This window comes from Nomascus leucogenys, chromosome 3 (assembly GCF_006542625.1).
Source record: "Nomascus leucogenys isolate Asia chromosome 3, Asia_NLE_v1, whole genome shotgun sequence".
NCBI lineage: Eukaryota > Metazoa > Chordata > Mammalia > Primates > Hylobatidae > Nomascus > Nomascus leucogenys.
In genome coordinates this window covers 150043782-150060875 of record NC_044383.1, presented here as the reverse complement: position 1 = coordinate 150060875, position 17094 = coordinate 150043782, and the positions used below count along the sequence as shown (strand labels likewise).

The following is a 17094-nucleotide window of genomic DNA, read 5'->3' as shown; positions in this document are numbered from 1 at the left end:
GAAACAGAGCCTGAAGCTGGACACGTAACATAGGACCACCTCAAAGAACCCATGACTGTCATCGTAAGAAGACTTGGTTTTACTTTGCACGCAGCGAGAGACCACTGAGGTCACTTCCCATCTCAGGATGGCATCTTGGCAGATGAGCTGATGGATTAAAAAGCTGTGAGATATTTGGGGCAGAAAGGTAGGCTGACATATTGCACCTCATGTGAGAGGAAATAGATCCTGAGTTAGAACCTGAGTGTTGGGCATAAGTAAAATACTCCTTTCAGAGCCTGAACCTGCAGGACTCAGCCAGGTGCTAAAGAGCAGAGGAAAGACTTGGTGACCAGGAGCATGGCTGGGCCACTCTATGAATCACAGAAGCCAGGATGTCTGCAGTAATGAGTAGACAAGGTTTTTAATTTTGAAGAGTCAGGTGTAGTTGAAGGTGATACATCCACGTGTAAATGTCATGTCAGGTAGGTTATTAGAAAATTGGGTTATTAGAAAGTTCTTCTTGAGAAATAATTAGATGTGACAGACTCTGTCATATATGTTACCAGTGAGTTCTTCTGCCTGTAGTAGGCTCACCTGCATGGCATTTACGGGATGGTTCCCAAACCTCCTCCATTTAGGTAAGAAGGAAACAAAGCCAAGAACCTCTACGGAAATTGTTTTCATCGTGCATACATCATGGGTCATCACACCCAACTACCTGTCAGATATCTAATTTATTTAGAAAGCCTTGCAAACAAAAACAACAACTCCAATAAATAAATAAATAACCCAAAACAATGATAAAAATAGCAATGGGGTGGAGTTACCATGAAGTTTATATTTTTGAAGCAGGACAAAGCTTTGACATTGGAGGTCATAAGCTTGGCAGAAAAGCCAAGGGAAAAGTTTTAAGTTGTGTACCATCTTGGTCACCAGGGCAGTGGCTAACAACAAATGTCACTGACAACTGTTCAGTGTGTAGAGAGAGATCTCTGGGGACCAAAAGTACATGTACTTGCCATTTTACTTATGATTCTATTCCTAAAACATTGTTCTCTGTCATTACCATTGCAAGAAGAAACACTGATGAGAGCCACAATGAAATTAGGTCAGAAATTTACAAATGAATTTAATTCTAAACAAGTCAAAGTATAGGTTAAAAGTCTAGGAAGGAAGTGAAGTCAAAGGTTGAGTATCCTTCTTTCTTCCTGAAGACCATGGTGTATGTTGTATAATTGTTCTCCCCTTTCGCTAGATATTCATCCTCAAAAATATTGTTTCTGAGTATCCTGTTTTCTAGAGAAAATGTTACAAACTCAAATTGTTGCAGGGACCAAATAGGTAACATCAGTGTGGCAGTGTGGATAAAGTGGGCCAGAAATAACAAAAGGGATGGAGGGTCAGAGTGGACGATCAGAGAGCACCAGGCCTTCCTTGAAAAGATGTGGGGGATGGGAAGCTGCAATTCAATTCAAGCAGAATGTGTCTTTGTGTTATTAGCTATCACCATTTTTATTCAGAGAAAGACATATATACATTTTATGTGAAATCTATCAGTGCTTAAATGTTGACAATTTTTTTTAAATATACATGGGTCAAACAAAAGATATCCATACGTCCTCAATTGGCTATTTCATGTTGTGGGTCATTTTCTTGTGGGAGATCATTGATGAATTGTTCAAAAATTAGTCACCATTAGCTTTTGTTTTGAACAAATGTATTTATAAAAATTACATAGGATCTGAGTCGGGGAAGAACAGAAAATCACTTAGGGAGAGTTATCATGATAGCTAACTCTTTTATTGTATTAACCATGTGCTATGTAATGTTCTAAGTGTTTTATGATATAGCAACTCATTTACTCCTCAGAACAGCTTTGTCAATAAAGTACTAGTATGATTTTCTGGAAGAAAACAGTGAGGCACAGGAAGATTAAATAACTCACTCAACTTTACACACCTTGTAAGTGACATCCCCAAGCGGAATGTCGGTAGAATAACTCCAGTTCCTATACTCTAACCACTATCCAGTGGTTTTCGCATATTCATCCTGGGACGGCAGAGAGTTATGCAGCCTATCTGATATTCATTTTCTTATTGCTCAAATGGGCCTTACTAACTGCCCCATATGGGTGTTGTGATATAAAAATAGATCAGACAGATGAGGTTCTTGTGTACTACCAACTGTTATTCAAACATAAATGGTTATGAAAAATTTGATATCAGGTACTTAGCATTGCTGAGACCAAAGGTTATATTACCAAGCTTTCTGAGAACAGCTGCTGTCACCTCAGTAGTTCTGCAGCCAAAGTATAGCAGAGAGCACAGGTGTAACATTTGGTAAGTGGGTGCCCAAGGCATCTCTTCCCACTCTGCTGCCACCCTTAAATGTCTTAAATAGGTGCTGAATACACAGGGACACTGAGTGTAGCCAATTATATAGTGACAATGACACATTAAAAAGTACAAACAGTGTTACGGCTATCTTTTTGTTTCTTTTTTTTTGCGTGTGTGTTTTGTTTCCGTTTTTGTTTCTGCTCAGTGTGTCTCCACTTCCAGCTACCTGAGCTCCTGATGAGTGAAGTTCCAGAATGTCCTCCACAGTTTTGTAGCCATCACGCAGGAGCATGAATGTAACATCCTGATTCATAAATCAGAATCACCTTTTAAAAGTTGACTATCTGTAGGTCTGCTGGTAATTATTCCTGCTACACTGGAGATGAAAGAAAATATGGTCTAACCATGGTGATCTGCCTCAACTAGGAAACTGAACTACTAATCAATACAGAGTAGCAAAGGTGTTATTATTCTCACTGCTTTGGGAGTGTAATATTCTACCATAGATAAGGAGGAAAATAAAAAATAAACAGCTGAATGTCAAGCTCCACTCAATGTGCTAAAAGTCAACGATATCGAAAACAGCCAACGCCAGGAAAGAATGGAATATTTAAAAGTGAGCTTCTGATATTTCATCCAGGGGAAACTGACAACTTAACTAAAACCAGTTTTGTGAGGCAGCAAGGCTGATAAAAGCACAGAGTCTTAATGGATATTCTAGTGTAGCTCTGCAAGAGGGGTCGGTCAGATGGCGGTCTGTCCGGAATTGGTGGGTTTTTGGTCTCACTGACTTCAAGAATGAAGCCACACACCCTGCCAGTGAGTGTTACTGTTCTTAAAGGTGGCATGTCCGGAGTTTGTTCATTCCTCCCAGTGGGTTCGTGGTCTCGCTGGCTCAGGAGTGAAGCTGCAGACCTTCAGCAGTGAGTGTTACGGCTCATAAAAGCAGTGCGGACCCGAAGAGTGAGCAGCAGCAAGATTTATTGCAAACAGCAAAAGGACAAAGCTTCCACAGAGTGGAAGGGGACCCAAGCAGGTTGCCACTGCTGGTTCCGGCAGCCTGCTTTTATTCCCTTATCTGGCCCTACCCACATCCTGCTGATTGGTCCATTTTACAGAGAGCTGATTGGTCCATTTTGACAGGGTGCTGATTGGTGCATTTACAATCCCTGAGCTAGACAGAAAAGTTCTCCAAGTCCCCACTAGATTAGCTAGACACAGAGCACTGATTGGTGCATTTATAAACCTTGAGCTAGACACAGAATGCTGACTGGTGTATTTATAATCCCTTAGCTAGACATAAAGAGTCTCCAAGTCCCCAACAGATTAGCTAGATACAGAGTGCTGAGTGGTGCATTTATAAACCTTGAGCTAGACACAGAGTGCTGATTGGTGTATTTATAATCCCTTAGCTAGACATAAAGGTTCTCTAAGTTCCCCACTAGACTCAGGAGCCCAGCTGGCTTCACCCAGTGCATCCCGCACTGGCGCAGCAGGTGGAGCTGCCCGCCAGTCCCACCGTGTTTGCACTCCTCAGCCCTTGGGCGGTTGATGGGACCGGGTGCCGTGGAGCAGGGGGTGGCGCTCGTAGGGGAGGCTGGGGCTGCACAGGAGCCGGCAGTGGGGCAGGTGGGAGGGAGGGGAGGCTCAGGCATGGCGGGCTGCAGGTCCCGAGTTCTGCCCCGTGGGGAGGCAGCTGAGGCCAGGGGAGAATTCCAGCGCAGCGCCAGCAGGCCAGCACTGCTGGGGGACCCCGCACACCCTCCGCAGCTGCTGGCCGGTGCTAAGCCCCTCACTGCATGGCTGGCGGCGCCAGCGGGCAGCTCCCCGAGCCCATGCCCACCCAGAACTTGCGCTGGCTGGCAAGCACCGCGCGCAGCCCCAGTTCCCGCCCGCGCCTTTCCTTCCACACCTCCCCGCAAGCAGAGGGAGCCAGCTTCGGCCTCGGCCAGCCCAGGGAGGGGCTCCCACAGTGCAGCCAGAGTGGGCACCAAGGCTGAGGAGGCGCCTAGAGTGAGTGAGGGCTGCAAGAGCAGCCAGCATGCTGTCACCTCTCAGCGGGGGCACAGCAGAAGGAGCCCACCTGGCAGCGAGTAGGGTGCTGGCCTCTCGGAGCCCAACCTGCAGCACCAGAGAGTGACCATTTAAAATGAGCTGATACAGCTCAGTGCCTGGCACACAGCACTCAATCAGTGTTAGCTCCACCTATTATTAACTGAAGAAGCCAGAAACATGGGCTGGGCCATCCAAAAAGCAAAAATAACATGTAGTCATAACATCAATTTCTGAGGTAAGTGACTGCCCAAAAGGGCCACTGTAGCTGTAACTCTGTAGCATGTGAACATTTTCTTTCTAAAAAAATAATCTTGGCTGGGCACAGTGACTCGCGCCTGTAATCCCAGCACTTTGGGAAGCCAAAGTGGGCGGATCACCTGAGGTCAGGAGTTGGAGACCAGCCTGACCTACATGGGGAAACCCCGTCTCTACTAAAAACATGAAATTAGCCAGGTGTGGTGCCGCATGCCTGTAATCCCAGTTACTTGGGAGGCTGAGGCAGGATAGCTTGAACTGGGGAGGCAGGTTGCGGTGAGCTGAGATCGCACCATTGCACCCAAGCTTGGGCAACAAGAGCAAAACTCTGTCTCAAAAATAATAATCTTACTTCTTAAAATCCTAAGAATAGCAATAAACTATCCCTGCAGTCCAGATAATGTAGTAGATTGCACAAATGGCCAGAACACATTACTTCCCATGCCTGTGCCTTTATAATGTGATTCTTATGTGACTACAGCTTCCCTCCCCCTCTGCCAACAAGAAGTGGAGGCTCTTTTCCCATTCTTTAAATCTGATCTGGCTCTGTCCCTCCCTTTGGCCAAAGAATACACTAAATGTGAACTTGCACTAGTTCTGAGACAAGTCCCAAGAGGCGTGCACATCCCACTTCCTCTCTCGGAAGCCCCTCTCCACTATGTGAACAGCCAGCACTGGGGTGCTGAGGATGGGGGCCGGGGGCCAGGTCCCAGTTGAGGATGACCTCTGCCTGCCCACAATTAGCCTGGCAGTTGACCTTAGATGTATAAAGGAGCTTTACTCAGGCTAGAAGAACCATTAAACTGAGTGTTACCTAGAACTGTAAGCTAAAAAGACGCGTATTTGTCAAACTACTACGTTTTGGGGTGGTTTGTTTCTCAACAAAAACAAACAACATTTTCAGACCCAGAAAGGCAGTGAAGCTGAGTTTGCGTTCCACCTTGCACCACCCAGCTGAGTCTGCTGAGGCATCATTCATCACTTTGCACAGCCTGTAACAGATCAGCATTACTAGGCAGCAGCTGGCCAAGAATTGTCTCTTTCATGTTAAAGGGACACTAAATAATGTTCTGTTATTGATCCAGGTGTGTCAACTGCTAGACTAGAGTCAGAAGTTCTGTGAATGTTGAATAGAGCGGTTGCAGATTTCTTTATTCCAAAAACTTGGACATTCATAGAATCACACTTCAAAATACTATCACAATTTGACATGAACGGTGACACTGAAAATAGTCATTAAAGAAAAACTCAGGTTCATTGATTTGCAAAATTGGGAACATATATATTTTTTAGTGTTCACTTCAGAGGCCTTTGGGGAATAAGCTGGAGAACCAAATTACTAGAGAAATACAATCAAGTTCTGCTTATGTAATGAAGAATGTTTCTGTGTTTATTGCATCTAACTATAAAGATAGGGTATATTGCATGCAAGGGCTGCTATAACAAAATATGAAAGACTGGGTGGCTTACACAACAGAAATCTATTTTCTTGTATTTCTGCAGGCTGGAAGTCCAAGGTGAAGATGTTGGCAGGGTTGGCTCCTTCTGAGGCTGTGAGGAAAGGATCTGTTCCAGACCTCTCTCCTTGGCCTTGTGGATGGCCACCTTGTCCCTGTGTCCTCACCTAATCCTCCCTCTGTACATGTGTCCAAATTTCCTCTTTTTATAAAGATACCACTCATATTAGATTTGGCCCACCCTAATGACCTCCTTTCCATATGTTACCTTTTGAAAGACTGTCTCCCAATACAATCACATTCTGTTTTAGCCAGGTCTGGCTGCTATTACAGAATACCCTAGGCTGTGCCTCGGAGTTCTGGAGGCAGGAAGTCCAAGATCGAGGCACCGGCAGATGGGTGTCTGGTGAGAGTCTCTATCTGGTCTGCAGATGGCCATCTTCTGGTTGTGGCCTCACATGGCAGAGAGAAAAATCACCTCTCTTGTGTCTTTTCTTATACAGCACTAACCCCATTCAAAAGGGATTCACCCTCATGACGTAGTTACTGCAACACTGGGGATTAGGTTTTCAGCATATGAACTTAGGGTGAATACAGACATTCAGTCCATCACTTATTCTGAGGTGTTGGGGGTAAGAATTTCCACATATGACTTTTTTTCTTATTGGGGACACAATTTAGTTTATAACATAATGGCAAACATGGAAAGAAAGCTAAGAAAAAAAAACATTAAATGCAGAACAGAAAATGCTGAACAGAATGAGATAACCTAACACTACACAATAAGCAAGTTGCGAGGTTTTACCTTTTACACCTCCAGATGACTACAACATGCACCATTTCCATGAGGCAGAGGAGAATGAATCTTATTTTTGGCATTAGACAAAAGGTAATAAGTCCTGCAAGTACTTACACAGTCTTGGTGGATATGCACTAAAATTTTCTTTTCTAAAAAAAGAAATATATTCTAAAAGAAGTCTATCCTCCTTTTAAAACTACAGCTGTTTATAATGCCAAGGGTTATTTAGCAACATACATTGTTTATTTGTGTTCTAATATAAAAATCTTCATTAAACATGGTGTACTGCTATAAAGAAACATGCACACGTATGTTTATCGAGGCACTATTCACAATAGCAAAGACTTGGAACCAACCCAAATGTCCAACAATGATAGACTGGATTAAGAAAATGTGGCACATATACACCATGGAATACTATGCAGCCAAAAAAAGGATGAGTTCATGTCCTTTGTAGGGACATGGATGAAGCTGGAAACTATCATTCTCAGCAAACTATCGGAAGGACAGAAAACCAAACACCGTGTGTTCTCACTCATAGGTGGGAACTGAACAATGAGAACACTTGGATGCAGGATGGGGAACATCACCTGCCGGGGCCTGTCATGGGGTCGGGGGAGGGGGGAGGGATAGCATTAGGAGATATACGTAATATAAATGACAAGTTAATGGGTGCAGCACAATAACATGGCACATGTATACATGGGTAACAAACCTGCACATTGTGCACATGTACCCTAGAACTTAAAGTATAATAATAAATAAAAATAAAAATAAACATCTTACGGTGAAGGAAGCTTCCAAGAAAAGATGCAAAGTAATATGGCCATGAGCTTGAATTATATTTACTCTTATCTTATTCATCACATTACATCTATGCACTAGACATTGAGCTAGGCATTGTATGGCTGGCATTTTTCAGACCAAATCTTGCTGTGATATCATAATATCTGCTGTATTTTTTGTAAGTCTAAAATAAAGCATGTAGATTTTGTTCTAATTGTCATTCAGTTGAATCATAATTGTATTTATGTGGTCTTATTATGCCACAGTGATTTCTCTACAGAAATAAGATCCTGTTCTGTCACTCAGTGAGCTTTTAGACTGGTAGAAAAGACTAAGATATTTAAAAAAGAAAAGAAAAGAGTGCATAAAGTGCTACTGGGACAGATTAAAAGTAGCTGCCAATTTTTTGATGCTTTTAAAGGTGTGGGCTTATTTTCTACCCCATTGGTTTTTGCATAAGCTTCATGATGCCTGCCTAACAAACAGTGTAAGAAAGGTTGTGTCACTTTTCAAGCCGAGACATTAAGGGAATGGTAACCTCCACTTCTCTCCTTTGGAACACCAGCTGCTATGCCATAAAAAAGCATAAGCAGCTAAATGGGGAGACTTACTTGGAGAAAAAGTAGGACCCCCATCAAGAATCCCAGTTGAAATTCCAGCCAAAACCCAGGATGAACTTGTCAGCCATTTGAGTGAGAAAATAAGTTCCATGACATGGAGCTGAGATGAACCATTCCTGCTGAGCCCTGTCCACATTTCAGACTGTGGCAAAGTAAATGATTGTTATTGCATTAAATCACAAAGCTTTGGTGCATAAATACCAGAACACCTATAAGCTTCTGTGAAGGAAATCTCCTGACAGCCATGAAAACAAATATAATAATAGGAGCCATCTAATTTTCTCTGAAAGTTTAACAAAAAATGCTCTCATTTAAATATATTATTATATTACAAGATAAGCTCTCAGATTATAAGAGTATCACTGGATAGGCATTTGAAAAGAGCATGTGTTTTCTGCTTGGTTGGGCTAAATCATAGCTATTTGTGAAATATCACAAATGTTTGAGCATGTGTACATAAATTCTAGATTGGAATTTTTGTTTTACAAATACTTTTTACACTTATTCTTGTCTACTTTTTAATCCATAAAATCCTAAGAATGTTATGAGTTTTTGTAGGCATAAATTTTCAGTTTTTATATTTTATTTGAAAATTATAGCTTTTTGCTATTATATACTTCTTTCTTAGTCAATTTTTTATTGCATTTTCCAATCTTTTAGGTTTGTCTCTTTAAAGTAACATATTGCTAGACTTTGTTTCCTTGTAATTTGACAGTTTTTATCTTTTCATAATTTATTTATTTGAATTTATAGTTCTGATTAATATATTTGGTTTTATGTTTTCCTCTGTCTTATTAAAATAGATGAGGGCCTAGTTTTTATTTTAAACAGTCTCAGAAATACAAGATACAGTCCATGCCAACTTTTTTCTATTTCATAATGTTAATTACCAAGGGAAATCAATAAAACAAACATAAATTTTATATTTATCTTTTCTGTAGAAATTTTATTGTTTAGAAAGTGCTTTTTAAATATTAGTTTCTCATTCTTATTAATGTTATTTTATTCTCATTTATACTTGATGAAACTAAGAGGTTTATTGATTTGTTAAAGTCACATCACCAGTGGTTGTGAAGTGATCTCAAATGCTTATCTTCTTTATAGAAAGAGAGAAGCCAAAACACCTTTGTTCTGTGCACTCTACTGTAGTCATGTAGGGAGCAAGTGTTGGGGGATGGGATAGTTGGTTCCCAATCCTGTCCATGTGGACAGCCTTTCACCTAAGGGACACTTATGGTCACTAGTCACCCTCCAACTCTCCACTCCAGCCTCAGCCAGTAGAGGAGGCGTGATTCATCCGACTGCTCAGTTTGGAAAGACAAATGAGGTGAATCAGCCAGCCATGCCCCTCTGTCTTCCAAGTGAAGCTGCTGGCCCCCCATGCACAAGGTCCCTTCTTGGTTTCTCCAGACCAAGTGTTTTGGAACCCAACCGCCAACCTTGTGGGTAGATGCCTGCCTGGGTCCAGCACTTTCGGTGAGTAGGTAATCAATCCATCTCAACCAGTGATTCTGATACCAGAATACCACTTATCCATGCGTGGAATCCCCTTCTCTATCATCAGATTCATTAGTAATAAAAGTAACATTCTGTTCTCCCAACTGCCTAATTTCTGGGTTTTATTCCTTTGTCAGTTCAGAATACAGATATAAAAGAGGTATGTTATGTATGTTATTTGTCGGGGATACCTCTCGAACTGCAAGAGGAAATGTGTGAAACAATTTGAATCTTGTTATTTAATTTGGATTTTGTGGGGGAAATGGCCTATAGTAGCCTATAACTATGACAACAATGTTATCTCATCTGCAATAACAAATGTTGGCTCTCAAAAGGTTTCCTTCACTAGTTCAAAAATAGGTCAGCAAAAGCTCACAGTGGTTGAAATAATTTGAGGGGAGGAAGATTAAATGATCCTTAAACCAAAGGCAGTCCATGTAGCCAGCTAAGCCATTTAAAGAACAGTTTGGGGGATATGATAACATAAGTATATGAATATTCTATAACATCATCATCTTAACTTCTGTTTCAGGTCAGAATTTAAAAGCACAGAGCTTTGTGAAAATGAAACACATATACCCATGCACTCTGGCATTTCCAAATCAGAACATGGAAAAGCAAAATGGCAACACTTTTATTCAACAAATATTTAGCCACTGCCAACCATATGTAATTAACTGAAAGAGGAATACAAAATAAATTAGAGATGGACCTTGACCAGAAAGAGTTTATTCTCTGAAAGGAAATATGACAAGTGCATACAATTCTAAAATATATGGTAAAATATGTTTTGCCTTAAAAACCTACAATTAAGCTGTGATGGGGATTTGGAGAAGGAGGGCTGCTTTCATTTTGGGCAGAGAAGGGTATAATGATAAAGGAAAGTAGAGAAGAGGCAGCACTGGTATTGGCTCTGAGGATTGGACAGTGGGGTGAGATTTTAGGTGGCGAGTCAGAGGGAATCTCTGGGAAAATCCAGTGAGTTAGAGTGGACTGAATTAGTACAATCATGGAAGAGATCTTTCTCTTAATTTCCAAGTAAGGCCAAATAAGCTGTAACAGAAGCTCACAGTACATGCCACACACATCCAGGAGTGTGTAGAAAGAGGAACCAAAACAAGAAACAAGAAATGGCTCCACTCCTGTGGCACAAACAGCCCCTAAAGGGAATGAAAATAAGACTTAGACAAGGAGGCAGGCCCAGGTCATCGAGGGTTGGGAATATGAAAGTACAGAGTTTGGATTCTTTTTATTATTTTCCTCCTCCTGCTCCTCCTCCTCCTGCTCCTCCTCCCGCTCCTTCTCCTCCCCCTCCCCTCCTCCTCCTCCTCCGCTTCCTGCTTCTCTTCTTCTTCTTCTTCCTTTTCTTTTCTTTTCTTTTTTTCTGTGTTTCTTTAGATACTGGGTTCACTCTGTCACCCAGGCTGGAGTACAGTGTCACAATCATAGCTCACTGCAGTCTCAACCTCCTAAACTCAAGCGATCCTTCTATCACAGCCTCCCAGGTAGCTGAGACCACAGGTGTGTGCCACCATGCCTGAGTAATTTTTAAAATGTTTTTCTAGAGATTGGGTCTGGCTGTGTTGCCCAGGCTGGTCTGGAACTCCTGGGCAAATGAGTCTCCTGGCTTGGCCTCCCAAAGTCCTGGGATTACAGGTCTGAGCCACTGCACTTGGCCTCTGGACTACATATTCTCTACTTGAATGGAGAGCTACTGAGGGTTTTAGAATAGGTTAGTGCCTCAAATCAGGGGTGTGCTTGAAGTGCATGAGGCCGAATTGAAGGTGGGAGGCCATCACAATGATCTAGGGCCATGTGTCACAGGTAGAAAATGCCTCGGTGCCAGCAGTAGTCATGACATGAGGGCAGATGTAACAGATGTGAGAGGGAAATAAAGAGGAATCATCAACGGGTAAGAAACCAAGCGGGAGGAGAGCAAGGGGTGAAGGGTAAAGGAAGAGGGAGTTCCTCTCTGGATGCATTGAAATGATCCACCTTCTCTTTCTTCTCAGCACATTACCCACATGAATACACTAAGAGCTAAAAAGAAGCTCCACATGTTCTCTCCAAATCACTTCAATGGCACTTTTGGCCCCTAATTTTAGGAGGCCCAAGGGTGCCTTCTATCATAAGATTTCTCAAGGGGAAGAATCCCAGTAACTCCCCAAGGAGCAAAAGCCGCCCAGCCCACCCAGCGCCTGCCTGCTGAACAAGCTCTTTGCCCTCGTCCCCATCACTCATTTCCCGGTTCAATCTGCGTTCAGAGTGTCCGCAAGATTCTGGAAGCATCTTACACTTCAGCTTCCCCCTGGAGTAACTGTACTTCACATATTTTTTAATAGGTGTCTCATAATGTCAGTTACATTCCAGTGAGATCTGCATTTGGGGCTTGAATCTTACTGATTCCTGGCACAATATTTCTATATGTAAATGTGCAGGGCACAGTGGTTTACTGCTTGATACAGCTGCCAGTTCATTTGTCACTACTAAGTAACAAATTAGTTCATTATTTGTTTTCCAAAGAAGGCAAAACAAACTGCAGCAAGCAGTCATGGCACATAGACAGAATGCTAACCTCGCCACGGAAAGCCTCCTTTATTATTTTGAATTTGAAAAGAACATAGAAAAGGAGCCTCTCCACCTGTGCTACAAAAAGGCAAAGTGATAAGAACAAGCTTCATATTCATTGTCCAGCCCAAGAATCGATTTCTTGTCTGGTCATTTTGGTCACTGAATTTTCATTATCGTAGATTCTCCAACAGCCAATAAATGGTAGGCATTAATATTAATAACTATGTGAGGTAAGATAAATACTATTAATCTGAGTTCACAGAGCATAAATCTGAGACTCAAGAAGTTTAAGTAGCCAGCCCAACAGCTCCCAGCTCGTGGCATATCCTGTGACGTGTTGAGAAAAGAAATCTAAAAGTTTATATTAGAAATTCTCTAGGCTTTCCATCGCAACGATTTGTCAACTCAAGTCACTTGTTATTTGCCTCCACATTTCTAAAGATCCCTCACCAGAGAAAGAAAATTGCATTAGCTGCATTTTTAAGAAAGCATAGGCTGGGCGCGGTGGCTCATGCCTGTAATCCCAGCACTTTGGGAGGCCGAGGCGGGTGGATCACGAGGACAGAAGTCGAGACCATCCTGGCTAACATGGTGAAACCCTGTCTCTACTAAAAATACAAAAAATTAGCCAGACGTGGTGGCGGGCACCTGTAGTCCCAGCTACCCGGGAGGCTGAGGCAGAAGAATGACGTGAACCCGGGAGGCGGAGCTTGCAGTGAGCCAAGATAGTGCCACTGCACTCCAGCCTGGGCGACAGAGCGAAACTCTGTCTCAAAAAACAAACAAAAAAAAAAACAAAAAAAGAAAGCATAGAGGAAGTGATTCTGAAGTTTCTTCCACTAGGGTATGACATTGGAGTTGACATTTCGAATCAGAGTGCAGGTGTTTATAAAAGATAGAGGAACCTGGACCAAGACTGCCTAGAAATGGTCTCATTTTGCATACTGGAGAATGGAAGCATCTATTATTTCTACTCCACAAACCCTGGCTAACTTACTCAAGAGGCAGAATCATTTTGATAAAAGAACACGTGGTCCCATTATCTCCGAAGGGCCTAGAATAAAAGCTTCGATTTAAAAAAAAAATGATGAATAAATAGTTACAATGAGCTGGGCACAATGCCCAGTGGAAAAGCACACTCAGTCCTATCAAAAGAAGACACTTTCAGTACACGGGCTAGTACTTCTTTCTCCATTCAAGTGATATAGGAGAATAATTTGTGCTCTTAAGGAACATGATCGTGAGAACAAAAACGTTTTTAAAAGAGGCATTTCTTTATAAGGGAAAATAAAGTTTATCTTTGAACGGTTTTTGGATATTTTTAACCACCCTCCTCAATGAGGAGAAGAGGAAGTGGTTAGAAGTATAATGGGGAATGGGGAATTTTTCCTGATTCAGGCCATAATGAGCTGATATTTTTGTTAGCTATAAAAACATTTGTGAAATATCTTTTTGTTCCTCATAGTCTTTAACATTTAATAGGAATTGATGTTATTTGCATGATCATCACAACCTAATTTTCATAGCAACTCCTCTTTTTGAAATAGCTGACCATTTAATAAATATCAGATTTTTAAAATAATTACTTTTAACTTTGGAAACATGATAGAAACTACTGCGTGATGGTACATCTACAAGCCCGTCTTATCCCCAACTCATGAGTCAAATAACAGAAGGACTTTCTGTGGCCATTCTTCCTGCAGCAGCAAAGGAAGTGTGTGTAACTAGTGAATGGGCCATCTGTCTTGAAGCCTGTAGTCCCAACACTACAGCACCCTCATCAATAGATGTCTGGGTTCCAATCGGCTGTGTGGGTGGTAGGAACTAACATCTCTTTTTGATGAAAGAGCCCTACAATGTCATTACCAAGGGTGACATTTTAATGGCAATCAGACATATCACTCTTATCTAAAAAGTCACTAAGCTTCCATCAAGAGTGCACCTCCTGCTCTGGGAGAATGCACGAGGCATTCTTTCTGCTAAAGCCGGTTAGCCATTTTTAGAATTGCTGACCAAAATGCATGTTTTAACATGAGGCAGCTGCTGACATTGGTCAAGTCTCTTGTCTGTGTTTATCTTGTCATGGGAACAAATTTTCGGGCTTATATATGGCAGCAGTCCTAATCAATCATGGACCCAGGCTCCTTGGCTTCCCAGTGTTTGATAGTGGTGGAAAATCCATTTATAGAAACCTGGAAAGGTGGAAGAAGATGACATTAAATAAATAGAGGAAAGACTTTACTCAGTAACCCAAAGTTTTGATAAAGTAATCTAACTCTTGTTACACAGAAGAAGGCACAGGGATTTGGCACTTCTTGCAGAAATGAGTCACTAAAAATTTGGAGGAAATCAGAAATGCAAAGCCTGTTTATGATGGCTAGACCAAGGTCAATGCACTTTAAATAAATCTTGTATTGACTTCTTGGTGCAAGTTTCAGAGAATGGAGTGGGGAAAAGATATTTATCTTCCTTACTTGGAAAAGGACACATAATTTGGAGTGGAAACCAAATAACAATTAAATTATTGCCTCCTTCTCAGGGAAGACACCAACGTTTAAATGAAATAAGTAAGACATGAACAAAGCTTGAAAATCCTGAAAAATAAAAGTACAGATACCTAAACTCTTATCATCAACAAGAATCTAGTGAACCCTAATAGGTTTAAGGTATTACCCTTAGCCTTTTCTGGAGAAATAATATAAAAAAAAGCCTAGAGCTTTCAAAGTCATAAAGTCTGAGTTTGAATGCCAGGTATGCTCTTGCCAGAGTAAGCAAGTAATGACAATCTCTGAACTTTACGTCTCACCTAGTAATTGAGAATAAAATTTATCTATTATGTTGTGGGAATCAAAATGATCTATTAATAATTGATTTTAGTAATGTAAAAAATACTTAGTAATCATTGCCCATGTATTATGCTCTGTTCTAGAAATTTAAAATAACAGTTAGTAAAAGAGACAAAACATCCCGCCCTCAAAGAGTGTGCATTCTAGTAGGAAAGTTGCACAGCACAAAACATAAAATGGTACAGAAAATGCATGGCAGGCACTGGATGCTAAAATAAAGTAGGAACCAGAAAATAGGAAATATTCAGTGGTGTGAAGTTTTATGGCCGGGCGCGGTGGCTCATGCCTGTAATCCCAGCACTTTGGGAGGCCGAGGTGGGTGGATCACCTGAGGCCAGGAGTTTGAGATCAGCCTGGCCAACTTGGTGAAACCCTGTCTCTACTAAAAATACAAAAATTAGCCAGGCGTGGTGGCACATGCCTGTAATCCCAGCTATTTGGGAGGCTGAAGCAGGAGAATCACATGAACCTGGGAGGCGGAGGTTGCAGTCAGCTGAGATCATGCCGCTGCACTCCAGCCTGGCTGATAGAGCAAGACTCTGTCTCAAAAAAAAAAAGAAAAGAAATTTTACATAGGTTCACCATGGAAAGCCTCACTGAGAATGTGAAATTTGGGTAAAGGCCTAAAGCAGGTGAGAGAGTGAGTTGTACAGATAACTGGGGAGAGTGAAAAAAGAGACACTGCAAAGACAGGATGACATTGGAGTTGACCTTTCAAACCAGAGTGCAGGTGTTTATAAAAGATAGCGAAACCTGGAGTATGAGTGCCCACAAATGGTCTTATTTTGCATACGAGAGAAAGGGAGCATCTTTACTTCTACTCCAGCAACCCTGGCTAAGTTACTCTTTTTGCAAAGACATTGCCAAAATCAGGATGCACAGGGCCCCTGAAGTGCACGCTGGTCTTATGGGTTCCAGGAAACGTGAGAAAGCTGGGATAGCTTGCAAGAGTGAGCAAGAGACAGAAAGGGAGCTCAGCCTGCAGGTCACGTGTGCTTGGCCATGACAATCTCAGCCCAGCATAGGTTGGACTTGGACTTCCTAACTTTTCTTAGGGAGAAGCCACTGGAGGTTTTAAAGCAGAGGAGGGATCCTTGTGGCTACTGTATATTTAAGACTCCAAAGAGGAACAAGAATAGAAGCAGACTATTGCAATAATCTGGGAGAGACATGACAGGCTAGAGCAGTAGCAGGAGAGAAGGTGAGAAGCGGTAAGGTTCTGGATGTATTTGAAGGGAGAGCAAACAGGATTTGATGACAGATAAGTGTGGAGTGTTTGAAAGCAAAAAGTAAATAATACTATGACTTTTTGAATGGAGCAACTGGAAAAATGTATTTACCCATAACTGAAATGGGGAAGACTGCAGGAAAAACAGGTTTAGGAGTGAAATATCATGAACTCAGTTTTGGATGTTTGAAGTTTACAATGTTTATTTGATGTACAAGTGAGATGCCAAATGGGCAGTTGGATATGTCAATAGGAAATTTGAAGAAGAGGGGTAGACCCCAGACAAAACACTGAGTATCCTCTTATGTGGATGTAATTTAAAGCCTCTGGTTTGGATAACATTATCAAAGGGGTGATTATAGTTGAACAAGACATGATGTCTGAGAACTGGCTGGGCCTGTGAGTATCTCAGCTATTAAAGATCAAGACAAAAGGGCCATTGCAAAGGAGGCTGTGAAGAAACAGTCAACGGATTCAGAGGAAAAGCAGTAGACTTTGGTTTTCTGGATACCAAATAAAAAATAAATAAGTAAAAGATTCCAGGAGGAAGGAGTGGTAAAGTGTCCAATATTGCTAATACATCAAATAGTGGGTCTTTGAAAAATGACTGTTGGATTTAACAACAGGGTTTTAGAAAAATTGTTGGATTTTTTTTTTAATGT

At 41.6% G+C, this 17094-nt stretch overlaps 1 long non-coding RNA gene across 1 annotated transcript in view; it reads left to right on the top strand.

The window, feature by feature from the left end:
* The window catches only part of LOC115834476, a 29915-nt gene extending 26969 nt beyond the window's left edge, over window positions 1-2946 (top strand). Inside the window, exon 3 of the long non-coding RNA XR_004029410.1 lies at window positions 2524-2946. This is a non-coding gene — a long non-coding RNA (uncharacterized LOC115834476). The remainder of the gene's footprint in view (window positions 1-2523) is intronic.
* Window positions 2947-17094: the final 14148 nt, after the last annotated feature.